General features: G+C 40.9%; 1 pseudogene; it reads left to right on the top strand.

The window, feature by feature from the left end:
* LOC105041476 (uncharacterized acetyltransferase At3g50280-like) lies at positions 1-1,398 on the top strand (annotated as a pseudogene).
* Positions 1,399-13,988: the final 12,590 nt, after the last annotated feature.

The raw sequence follows: 13,988 nt of genomic DNA, 5'->3' as shown, positions 1-13,988 counted from the left end.
ATGCCTCCGCCTGCACATCCAATCTGCCACCTCTCCACATGCACGGTGTAACCCCCACCACTCCCTCCCAAGCGCTGCCACCTGACGCCATGGGATCTCGCCATTTTCTCCATCCATTACATCCAAAAGGGCCTCCTTTTCATCACCAACCTCCCGCCTTCCCTCTCCACCGACCAAATCATCGATCGCCTTAAATCCTCCCTCTCCATAGCTCTCCTTCATTTCTATCCCCTCGCTGGCCGTTTCATAACTGAAGAGGCGCGTGATGAGAACCAGAAGGTGACCGGCATCTTCTGGTCCATCGATTGCAACGGAGAAGGAGCGGAATTCATCCACGCCATTGCTGACAAATTACAGTCTCTGACGTGCTATCACCCTCCGACGACGTCCCCTCCTTTGTCCGATCCTTCTTCCCCCTTGACGGTGCCATCAACCATGACGGTTACACTCAACCTCTGCTCTCCATCCAGCTCACAGAGCTCGCGGATGGCATCTTCATCGGATGCTCCTTCAACCATGCCGTTGGAGATGGCGTTTCCTACTTGAACTTCAACGCATGGGCCCAGATTGCTCGAACCAAAGGAGTTGCCCCCCTCTCTGGCCCTCCTGTCCACGACCGCTGGTTCATCGACGGCTATGACACTGCTCCCATCAAACTACCCTTCTCCCACCCTGATGACTTCATCGAGAGATTCTCTCCACCTCCCCTTCGGGAGAAGATCTTCCGCTTCTCAGTCCAGTCTATCGCCCAGCTGAAAGCCAAGGCCAACCAAGAGTGCGGCACCAACACCATCTCCTCTTTCCAAGCTCTTTCCTCACTCGTGTGGAGGTGTCCATCACCCAAACCCGCAACCAGCCGGCCGACCAGAAGACAAGCTGCAGGCTGGCCTCCGAGGACCGGGCCCGGTTGAGCACGCCCCTATCGCCCGACTATCTTGGCAACTTGATCTGCCTGATTGTTGCCAGCACGACGGTGGGCGACCTTAGGTGGGCCGCGTGGCTGGTGAATCGGGCCGTGGCGGACCACAACGACAGCGCGATCAAGGACACGTTGAGGGCGTGGATGGCGCAGCCCATGGTGTACCGGCCCAGCAGACACGAACGGTTCAGCGTGATGATGGGGAGCTTGCCCCGATTCGACATGTACGGTTGCGGGTTCGGGTGGGGGAGGGGCGTGGCCGTGCGGAGTGGGAGCGCGAATAAGTTGGATGGGACGGTGACGTCGTACCCGGATTGGGAAGGAGGTGGGAGCGTGGATCTTGAGATTTGCCTGGTTCCCGAGTCAATGAGCGCCCTGGAGTCGGATGAGGAGTTTAGGAGCGCCGTTGGTCCTCCGTTGGAGTTGGAGGTGGATCAGCGAGGCACCACCTAGTCCTCTTAACATTTGTAGTTGTTTGATGAAGCATACCTGGTGGCTTATATCTACGGAAGGCGAACACAGCATTGCTTTTGTTGCTAAACACTATAATAAAATCTTACAGATGTCTTACTCTGGTGTTTCTGTTCAGTTTGGGGGTGTATTATTTTCTGATTTTATTAGATATATTTATATTAGGCTGGTATGAACCATCCATCCATCAAAATAGATAAATAAATGAATAAAGCATACAAGGAGTTCCATTTAGCTTGCAATGGTGACACAAGGTAACAACGTATAAAGTTTTTTTATTTTCGGGGCATAATAAAGGAAGTGGACTGCCAGCCAATTTTATTACAAAACTAGTAAAAAAAAATTTACAAACTGCATTTAGCCAATGCTTCATTTTTAGCTAGGAAGAAGGGCACGGGGTAGGTGGTGGAATGAGTGGGCGAAGGGGGTAAGAAAAGATACGTTCAAGATAAACAAATTACAATCTAAATACTTAGAAATTCATCACCAAATATTTGAACTTGAAACCTTTAAAAAAAAAAAAAAGAAGAAGAAGATACAATAGCAAGTATGAAGATCGGTGTGCATGAATATTCAATTTCACATCAGTTATTTATTGAAATAATTTTAGATATTTATATAGGATCAAAAAATCTAAATAATATCCTTCGATCAATTTTTTTATATGAACTTTTAAATTATTATAAATAATATCAAAATCGACTTATCCTACAATCTATGTGAACTTTCTTGCTTTCACAGCAATCCTTTCTATATGCCGTTTAAATGATTCCAGATTACAGGATAAAGAGAGCACCATGCTTGTCTGAGAGGTTGGCTTGCAAAGGAAGGGAGATTAAAAGAAACGCATGAAGTAATTGAAAGTGCAGCTTTGAGAGATGAGAAGGGCACCTGGGAAGCCTTCTTGGGGGCTTGCAGGGTTCATGGGAATCCAAGCTATGGTGAAATTTCTGCAACAAAACATCTCGAGTTAGAGTCGGATAATTCTACAGCCAGCACTGTGGGATCAGATGATGCTGGTAGCTTGCTGACTTCATAATCACAGATAATATGCTATTCTTTAAATTTTCTCATGCAAATACACACATGCCTTCACATCAAGGATATTCTATTGATGTCGAAATGTGTAGGCTTTCCTGCTCTGCTTTACCTGGATCAAGGTTTGTGATGTGGTCTTGTTGTATCTTCTTTCTGTACCATCATTTCTCGTCATGCTGCAAAAGAAAACAAAGAAAAAGAAATGATTAGAGAATAACTTCATTGAGGAAGTTAGAGTTGTCAGGTTAAAATATTGAGAGGTAAGTTCAAGCCCAGCCACCCCTGTGAATAAAATGTATACCATAAACAAGTTGTGGGAGTGAAGGAAACAATACCTTGTCATGAAGGAGGGAGAAAACAACCCAGCTGAGAATCCATTTACATAAAGAATATCTTATTTAGCCCCAGGTGAGCGATCACGAAATCGCCTCCAATGGAGTGGACAGTTTTTTTTTTTTGTGGAACTAATAAACCGTTTTGTAGCAGGCCTCGTGACTTTAAAAGCACAATTTCGAGGGCTTTGCTTAAGACCCCATTTATTGTTAGGATTTGACACTTCAAGATTCAGTCCATATTGAGCCCACAACGAGTTCCGTGATGAAAAACGGAGTCCAACGAGATCAAAATCATCACAAACAGAAATTGGATGGCCGAGATACGCACGATTAAAGATGGCATGGAACCCAGAGTGGTGGAAGACCACCAGCGGTCGGCAGCAGGCCGGCAGAGCGGCGTCAGCACGGCCGCATGCAGTCCAGGCGCGGCCCGGTGCGTGGCGCCCAGCCCAGGCCTGGGCACGCGAGGCGCGGCCAAGCCTGGAGCGGCGGCAGTCAGGCCCGAAGCGGTGGTGGCGCGGCCACGTGCGGCCCAGGCACGGTAGGGCGCGGCCCAACGCGTGGTGCCCGGCCCAGGCCCGGGCTAGCGGGGCGCGGCCCAGACCCAGGCGTAGGCATGCGGGCCGGCCCAGGAAGGTGGCTCGGGCACAGCCCAGGCCCACGCGTGGGCTGGCCCAGGCCCAAGCGCCCGTTGGGAGCCTGTTTTTTCGGTCCACCATGGATTGGGCAGTCCATGGCCCACTGTGTGGACCGCATTGACATTTTTCACATATTTCTTGCGATCCACGATACTGTTTCATGGATCAGAGCATGATCGGAGGGCGAGGGTTGATCCCGATCTTGATCCGACGGCTAAGGAGATTTTATGGGCTTGATTGGGCCTGATTAGGAGTCCTAAACCTAATCTAAGTCATGTTTAAAGCCTTTAAAAGGCCATGAACGTGAACAGAAGAGGTGTGGTGGCTGGTGATCTTGTGGATGCACACGGACTTCAGTGGAGACCGAATCCATAGAGAAAAAGAGAGAGACGCGCGACGTTGAGGAGAGGAGCAAGGCTCCTGGACAGCGGTTGCTTCAGGAGTTCATGGGGGTCTTTCAAGAGAGAGCTTTTGTGAGGGAGAACTTTCTGTAAGAAAAAAATTGGGTGTACGAGGGTTGAGGGTGAGATCTTCTCTTGTAATATTTTTTTCTCATAGTGAAATTTGCATGCCTCATGGAGGCGAGCCCTTTTTTGACTGATCCACGTATTTTGATTGTTTTTTGTTTTATTTCTTCTTTCTTCCTGTTGCATCACACGGTACCGAAAAGATCTTGGAAAGTGGTGTCCTGGCCAGACATCCATCCAACAAGTGGTATCAGAGCGAGGCGGTACAAGAATGCAGATTGCAGCGGTGGTGAGCAAGACTAAAGATGAAAAAAATATGATCAATCAAGATGGAGATCAATAAGTTTGATGGAAAGAGTAATTTCTCCTTATGGTAAGCAAGGGTGAAGGACATGCTCATCCAGCAAGAGTTGATTGATGCTCTCTTATGCGAGGAGAAGCCGACCACCATGGAGGTGCAGAATTGGAGACGGATACAAATGCAAGCGGTGAGTACCATCTGCATGTACCTAGCAAATGAGGTGGTGATCCATGTGCTTAGCGAGACTTCTCCGATGGTGCTGTGGTCGAAACTCGAAGAGTTGTACATGGTAAAATCTCTCACCAACACTCTTTTTCTCTGGAGGCAGTTTTACCAGCCACAGATGGTTGAGGGACAGAGCATGCAGGAGCATCTAAGTCACTTTCAGAAGATCCTCACTGATCTCCTCAGCGTTGGCGAGGATGTTGAGGAAAAGATCAGGGCGCTGGTTTTGCTAGCGTCGCTTCCCCTTTCGTACGAGTCCTTGGTGACTACTCTTTTAACGAGGAAGAGCACCATCAAGATGGACGAGGTCACCATGGTGATACTCCAGAATGAGGTTTTCAGGAGGGAGAACCCGGCTTCGAGCTCAGATAGTGACAGCTTAGCTTTGGTGGCTTCTAGAGGAGCAAGAGGTGGTAGACGGGCGATAGAAGATCGCGACGAGGACGGTCCAAGTCCAGGAGGAACTTGAGCAAGATCAGATGTTACTGGTGTGACGAGTTGGGACATCTAGCTAGAGATTGCTCTCAACTCAAGGATTAAACGATGGCTGCTATAGCGACGGTCAGTAGCGATTCAGAAAGAGATATCCTAGAGATATCTGACAAGGTATCTACTTCTTCCCAGCAGTGGATATTAGATTCTACATGCACCTATCATGTATGTTGCAGAAAGGAGCAGTTTGACTCCCTGAGAAACAGTGAGGATACTATTTTTCTGCCGGACGGATCAAGCTGTGCGATCAGAGACATCATGACGATCAGCTGGAGGACACATGATAGTGCAGTGAGGAGATTGGGGGAGGTCCGATACATATCCGATTTCAAACAGAATTTTATCTCACTGAGCAGACTGGATTCAAGAAGCTACAGGATGGTAGCTGATGGAGGAATCCTGAAGGTGCTATGTGGCGATAGGACTGTACTGGAGGGGAGGAAGGAGAGAAGAGGATATTATTACCTGGCAGGGAGCTCAGTGCGAGGTGGAGCTTCAAGAGCCAGGTGAAGCCCAGAGCGAGATGGAGCTCCAGGTGGAGGTGGATCGAGCACGAGACAGGAGACTCGAGAGGATGAGAGGCGACATCGCAAAATAAGATTCTTATTGCTGCAGGATGATACCCCGAGTAGATCTCAGATCGGGAGGAGCACAGCATACGATGGAGATGAGATCGAGTGGCCTGGCTCGACTCCCATATTTGTCCATCCATGATTAGCAGGCGATTGCCCAAGGTATGGGGGCGAGGAGATCCAAAAGCTCTCGGAGTCAGGAGGAGGTCGAATATTGAGTCGAGGTGAAAATTGTTAGAATTTGATGCTTCAAGATTCAATCCACATTGATCCCACAGCGAGGTCCGTGATAAAAAATAGAGTCCAACGAGATTAAGATCACCCCAAACGGAGTCTGGATGGTCGAGATATGTGCGATTGAAGATAGCACAGAATCCAGAATGGCGGAGGACCGCCAGCGGCCGGCGGCAGGCCGATGGAGAGGTGGCAGCGCGGCCGCCTGCGGCCCAGGTGTGGCAGCGCGTGGCTTGGCACGGCCCAGCGTGCGGCGCCCGACCCAGGCCCGAGCGTGCGGGGCACGGCCCAGGCCAAGGCCCAGGTGCGCGGGGCGCAACCCAGGCCCAGGAGGGCTGCATGGGTGCGGCCCAGGCCCACGCGCGGGCCGGCCCAGGCCCAGGCGCTCGCTGGGAGCCTATTTTCCCGATCCATCATGGACCGGATGGTCCATGTTCCACTGCATGGGCCACGTGTGCGTTTCCCACACGTTTCTCGCAATCCACAGAACTGTTTCGTGGACCGAAGCACGATCGGAGGGTGTGGGTTGATCCCAGTCTCGATCCAACGGCTGAGGAGATTTTATGGGCTTAATTGAGCCTGATTAGTAGTCCTAAACCTAATCTAAGTCATATTTAAAGCCTTTAAAAAGCTGTGAACATGAACAAAAAAGGTGCGGTGGCTCGTGATCTCGTGGACGCGCACGGGCTTCAGCGGAGACCGAACCCGTGGAGAAAAAGAGAGAGACGCGCGACATTGAGGAGAGAAGGAGCAGGGCTCTTGGACAGCGGTCACTTCAGGGGTTCAGGGGGTCTTCCAAGAAAGAGAGCTTTTGTAAAGGAGAACTTCCTGTGAGGGAGAAATTGGATGTATGAGAGTTGAGGGTGAGATCTCTTCTTGTAATATTTCTTTTCTCATAGTGAAGTTTGAATGTCCCATGGAGGCGGGTCTTTTTTTGACTGATCCACGTATTTTGATTATTTTTTTTTCTTTCTGCTGCATCGTGCAGTACCGAAAAATTTTTGAGAGATGGTATTCTAGCCAGACATCCACCCAACATTTATAGAGCTATCAAGAAGCCTTTAACCTTCATGTAGGATCAGCCTTTTAAGCCTATTAAGAAGGAAGGGGCTTTAGAACAGAAGTTACCAAATGCACTTGCTCCCGAGAGAAATGCCTAATTTCAGCTTTCACGGATTTCATTGAACACATATAGATCTTCTGAGAGATCTATCTAGCAACCCACATTGAAAAGACTCCTTTTACAATTATAGCACTCAAGCTTGTGTTTTAATTTCTCATAGAACTTTTGTTTAATGTTTATTCACATTGAGAAATATAGACTATTTGATTAAAAGATTTGTGTTTGTCCTTTAAATTCTTATCATGTTAGGGTCTATGTTTGGTACCACATTGCTTTGTTGGTGACAGAACTAATAATATGATGTAATAAATGTAGTTTGTTATATGTTCATAAATAGTAATATGCATATCCAAGATGATTTTGGGACATTTAAATTGAGTTGAGCATATTGATTTAACATTTAAAGCATATGAATGGTAGATTTCAAGGTCCAGGCTCTTGTTTTCTTTCGTTAACGTGTTATTGTGTGCTTTGAAAAACAAGACCATTTAAAGTTGAATCGATATTGCCATTATCCACAATATACTGAAGTTAAGCAGTGAAGAATATGCACGCATTTAAGATTATTAATTATAGCAGCAATGTGATTGTCGAGGTGGATGTGTTAAAATAAGGTGATGGTTGAGCTTTTTAAACTTGAGGAGTTCAACTAGCTGTATTTGAGATGGTAGTTAACATGTCAAAAGAATGTCAAGCTTGGTTTTCAGCATATGCAGAGAGCCAGAGACCAAAGATGACATTATGAGAGTTGTAAGCGGGGATTTATAATGACTGCTTTGACTAAGATGTAGCAGAGAAGTCCAGCAAATCAAACAAATCAGATGAGCATTATTGATCATTATTACTATGAAAAATGGTAGTTTTAAGTTTTTTATTTAAAGAAGAGTTACTGTGAAGATAAGGACTTGAATTATGTTCCACGCATCTCTGCCAGGGAGGCCGAGCAAACAAGCTAATGCTGTTACTGACTTCCTTAATTCCTTATGATGCTGTGGTAATTTCCAAAGCTGATAAACTTTGAAGAACTCATAGCATTGTTGTTACGGAAGTGCTGCATGAGGCTTGCTCCTAAGGTTTTAAAGTTATACACTGGTAAAGACTACAATGGTGTCGTGTGTCTATACAAACAAACAAACAAACATACATACATACATACATACATATATATATATATATATATATATGACTAAAATTGTGTCTGATGCTGATATTTTTCTGCAATTATAATCATAGAATCCCTTTCTCCACTGACGATCAGATGATGGATACCAATCAACTTGTTTCTGCAAAAGCTTTCTGCAACCCACTTTCTACGGATTCTACCATAATTCCAGCAATAACATATCATGCCCGGCTAATCTGACATACCAACTTTGATAGAAGGGAATGCAAACTTTCCAAAGATCTTTGTATATAAATCATCCTAGTCTAATACTCATTACCACAAAATTTGCATACCCTATCACAAGATATATCAGCTTTACATTGTTTTCAGGAATCCTTGCACATGATTGAGGTGTTAGATATATGTCCTAGAAGTCAATCTTGACTGACGTATATCATATTTCTAGGACATAATTTTGTACTTAATGGACAGTTGTATTACCATTCATATTTTATGTGTCCATGAATCATCCAAGGGATTAACAAGATGATGACACATATTCTCAAAGAATTGAGAATTTGAGACATGTGTCATTGATGGTTAATTTCTAAATTACTCCTGATCATAAAATCATCATAGGAATGGTGATTGATCCAGATACACAGATACATAGATCGCTTTCTTTGGACAGATGTGTCTCGAATCTATGATGTAGTATCACTGGAGTGAGAGTGCAAGTGATCATTAGAAAATAACTAGCACTGAGCATAACTAACACGAGAAGTCATATGGATGTCTGCTTACTCGTTAGTGATTTTCTCGATGTTGCAGTACTGTGAATGGTCCTTTGACCTGCGGTGCCATAGCTGCCGCAGTGAGGCTGCTGGAGTTTGACTACACATAAACATTGACTCAATGAGTCCTTGTAGTGAATGTTAGCGATAGTTGATCCACTGTGAGAGGAGGATGTGTATTTAAATGAAATCTATCGATCTTAGCAAAAGAGAGTAGTCCTATGAAATTTAAGAAGCTAAGTTCTTAAGTCTATAACCATAGCAGTGTGATTGATAGAAAAGAGGTTTCATGAGAATCACACATAGACTCGAGCTAATTAAATTTATTATATGATCGATGTTGAGGTTTGATGATTTATCCATGACCTGCCATTTGGTCGGAACTCATGATAGAGGGACTGTATCATACGTTAACTGCACCTAACAGTTCATCACTTTTTATTCTATTGTGTTGCCACTACATACTGTTAAGTATCACTGATGGATTGTAAGACCCATGAACATCATCTCGATGATCGATGATCTTTGATGGGCAGAGTTGAAATGGTTCCAACCCATTGAAAGAAGTTTCAATGATATTATGATTGGAATCATAATATATCTCACTACCAAACAGGATAGAACCTATGGGGTCACACACAAAGAGACTTTTGATTGATTAGATGGTTGAATTGTGATTATGAATCGCGATAAAATTTAATCATCAATATGATTAATAATTAATCCAATGCAAAAGTTGTAATTAAGTAACTTGCTAAAGAGTTAGTGAGTTATGGGAGGATTAATAAGTAATTAGATTGCTAATTGGCTTAATTTGATTAAGCAATAGGATTTGGATCAAATCTAATTGAATTAGATTTAATTTGACTTGACATGGATTTGATTTGATCAAGCCTAATTAGATTATGAGATAATCCAACTATATGGGAGAACAATTCTTAATTTGATTAAAATTTAGGTGCCATCTAATTTTTAATTAGATTATATTTTCATCTAAATAGTTTGGACTACTAATCAGATTAAAATTTTAATCTATTTGGATCTAATCAATTTTTTATTCGATTAGAATTGATTAGAATTTTATTTGATTTAAATCAGCCATCTAAAGAGGAATCTCAAGTGACTAGGACTCCATCTCACCTTGCACCATAAGGAAGCCCCATGCCCACTTAATATTTAGCACCTATTTATTCTTCATAACCGTGAGAAAGATTAGCATGAAAAGAGTTCATGCTAATCCTTCTTTCCGTGGGATATATTGGCGCAAAAAGAAGAAGATTGGTGGCATGACTTAAGAGTCTAAGGATATGTGGACTCTTAACTAAAACCCTAACATAAATCTATTTAAACAAGGGATAAAAGTGGGGTGGCAATTAATCTGATATAGATCAAATTTTGGATGCCAAAAGAGAAGGGGGCGTGCATGAAAAATCTTGGAGAAGAGAGGTGCGGCAACAAGGGGCTAGGCGTGAGGTTTGTTGGTCCTTATCCCTTCTTTCTTACAAACAACCAAAGGTTAGTTGTTTGGGTCTTCTCTCTCCCTCTTTTGTCCAAATTTTGGACATAAATTTTTTTCTTCTCTTTGTCTAAGAGTTGGACATATTTTTTTAGATCTTTAGCAAAGAGATTTTGTGCATGAATTTTAGAAAGATAGAGAAGAAAGTATCATTCTCATGATTTCTAGCGTAGAGATCTTCATCCTCCTATTTTCTTCTTTTTCTCTAAGAGGATCTTAAGAGAAAGAAGAGTTTTTCAATCGATAAAATGCGATCTCTGTAAGGAAGCTAGTATCTTGATGAGATCAAGAAGCTTTTTATCAGATCAAGGTCTCATGTAAATACATGTAAAAGTTGAATATTTGTGCGGTTTCAAGAGACCTTCAAAAGACATCCACGATCATCGGTTCATGGTGTAGATCGACCACGTTAAAGTATGAAGATTAGATCTTCTCTATTTATTCTTCTCTATTTGATTTCTATATCTGAATCATATCTCACATATGTAGATCTTATTTTATGATTTTAAGATTTGATCTTATGCATGCTTAGATTAAATTAGACTTAATCTGAATTTTTAATTTCTACTGTATACTTATTTTGAAAAATTTTTACATGTATGAAACTATAAAATTCCAATAGCGATATCAGAGCCACGTCATATGCATGAGATTAGAATTTAGATCTAAAATCTGTAGAGAAAATTTTCAGATCTAAAAATTTTTGATGTCGTTCTGACATAAAGTTATCCTGGCATAACTTGTTATACTGTATAGTTATCCTAAAATAATATTAAAATTTTTAATTAAAATAAAATTTTAAATTTAATTTTTTATCATATATATAATATGTATTTTATTGTTCAGATCTGAAAGGAGTTTCAAGATCTATTTTTATTCGTATATATGATACAAGAAAGCATGTTTAGAACTAAAATTAATTTTTATGACCTTAATTTTACTCATGTGTATAATATATGATTGTATGTATGATCTGTAAATTATTTTGAGATCAAAATATATTTTTTATATAAAAAAATTAGATCTGAAAATTTAGATTTAAGATCTGAAATTAGTATTTATGCATGAGGGATTGATCATGGGTAGATCAAATTAGGTCATGTAATTAGATTATATCTAAGATTTTTGATTTGATCATAATGGATCAAAATCGATTTAGTAGTTGATCAAACCGAATCAAGTATTGATTAGAATCAGATCAATAGAACTTAAGATCATACAATTATTATTGATCGAATCGATTGACATCCATATATAGAATCATTAACTCAAGAACCTAATTCAGCTCTATGGCTCGAGTCTGATTCACCTAAGCTAACCTATTCGGATCAATTGATCAATTGTTGTCTAAGAAAAGTAATTGAAAAATGATTATTTAATTGATTTCGTTCACTGATCTGATCAATTTATTGATATCTAAGAAAAGCAACGAAGGGACCCCCACCGATCTCTACTTACCTGACCAATTTGGAAGATTGAGTCTCAAATGTGGTTGCTTGGCAATTTGGTTTAGCCCATGCTAATTAGATCAGTCATGCGATAACTGATTAGATGAGACCTAAATCCAAACATTCCTATAAATATTAAATCCAATGATCTTCCACCATTATAGATGTGTAGGTGTACTATCGGCATTGATTGTTCACGGTTAGTTACAGTGGTTCAGTTGCTTCAGAAATACATAACCACTCTATTAGTAAAGAGTTGCTCCAGCGTGAAGATGGAGCTAGGCCCAATAACTGTTAGGTGAGGGACCCAATGATAATTTTGCACCTACTTGTGAATGATGGATCTGACTTAACTAAGGAGTGTGGGCAAAACTGTTAGGTGAGCCCACATGACTTCGAGACCATTCGCTGCAATATGTTTAAAGAAGCATCTGGATAAAGAGTTATCCATGCAATAGTGTGCGTGCTACCAATAACTGTTAGGTGAGGTGCATGGTATTGGTTGGACCACAGCACCCACTAAAAATTCCGTTGTCGTATTAGGATCTTCGTTTCTCAACCTGGAGAGTGTGAGAGATTTGATAAAATAGTAGGAGCCTTTTTGCATCTAAAAGTCCGTAAAGCAAATTATGAAATAAGTACAAACATCTAATTAAAATTTTTATTCTCTGCTGTTTATAATGTCAGCTTTCAACTCTCTAACTCGAATCTTAAATATCAACTGTTTAACTAAAACTAATTACATAGACTAGCTCATAAATCTAAGAATCATTCTTAATTTTAAAAAATTTAAGCTATATTCTCTATCAAGTTATTCTAATATTAACAATCTGTCCAATCCAAAATCAACAAGCTATACTTAATAAGAGAATGGATTATGACAATAAAGGTAGGTGCTATATGTTGAAGTCTATGTTAAATGAACTCCAACATATACATGAGCACATGTACACTGCTAATGACATGTTGATTCATCTACAAATATTATGAGGTGATCAGAGTCGCACAGCACATAAGATGCATGATGGGCAGTCAGTCTATGATCACTATTTGATAATGATCAAGAACATTAAGAAGCTTAAAAGGCTCGACATGATCATACACAAAGAATTGCTTGTAGATTTGATCCTGCGATCTCTTGTTAGTTTGTATGGGTAATTTATGGTAAACTACCATATAAATGACCATCATGGCATCTTATCTGAATTGATCAAAATATTAGTAACTAAGAAACTTTAAAAAGTTTAGAGGTACATACCTGAAGAGCCTAAAGAAATAAGGACACACCTTGAGTAGGCATGTCAAAATTGTTCAATACTATCCTTATGATTTTTTCTTCTTCTAATTGAGTTTGAGACTCTAGTGCTTTTTATGCACTTTAGTATAGAGTCTATGAGAGAGTAGAGGGCTAAGGTAGTAATCTTTAAAGTCGGCAATAGGGTAAGAATTGCTACTGTGGCCGTGGACATCTATCATTTATGATTATTATTTGGATTTAGTTCTTAGAGACAGTCTCTAATATTTGCATGGTGATGCATCTGTGAATTTAATTAAGCAAATAGTGAATATCATTGGATCTGAGAGATACAGAGTTGAGATAAACCTTAAGTATATATGGCACCTTAGACTAGATCATATAGGAGAAGAAATGATTAACAGACTGAAGAAATATGAGTTTTTGGGCTCATTGATTGCTGAGTCATATCTAGTCTGTGCATCATCTCTTTGAGAAAAAATGATCAAGCCACTCTTATGGGATCAGAGAAAAAGAACCACTGAGATACTTATCTTGGTACACATTTGATGTGCATAGCCCATTTGATATGCTAACCAAAGAAAGTTGTCTCTACTTTATTATCTTTACCAATGATCAGTCATGGTATGGATAAATATATGAGATACAAATCTGAAACTTTTGAAAGATTCAAAAAATTCAGATGTAAAGTACAGAAGCAAACTGAAAAAATTTTTAAAAGTACTTCGATCAGATCGAACATGCAATATCAAAATAAAAATTTTTTTGATTATTTCATAAAATGGCATAGTTTCATATTAGACCTCTCTTAGTACATCTCAGCTCAACGAGGTAATTAAGAAGAGTCATGGAACTGTATGAGATAGACTCGATCCATGATGGACTTTATTGATTTATTTTTATTTCTTTAAAGATATATTTTATTTTTAAAATTTATCTATAAAATAAAATTTTCTCTAAATCTGTTCCTATTATACCGTATGAGATATGTCTTGGTAAGAATCAAATCTTGATTATTTCAAGATTCAGGAATGTCCAACCTATGTCAAAGATAA

This window comes from Elaeis guineensis, chromosome 3 (assembly GCF_000442705.2).
Source record: "Elaeis guineensis isolate ETL-2024a chromosome 3, EG11, whole genome shotgun sequence".
Taxonomy (NCBI): domain Eukaryota; kingdom Viridiplantae; phylum Streptophyta; class Magnoliopsida; order Arecales; family Arecaceae; genus Elaeis; species Elaeis guineensis.
Note: the sequence above shows the minus strand (reverse complement) of the source record. Positions and strands in the feature narration are given on the sequence as shown.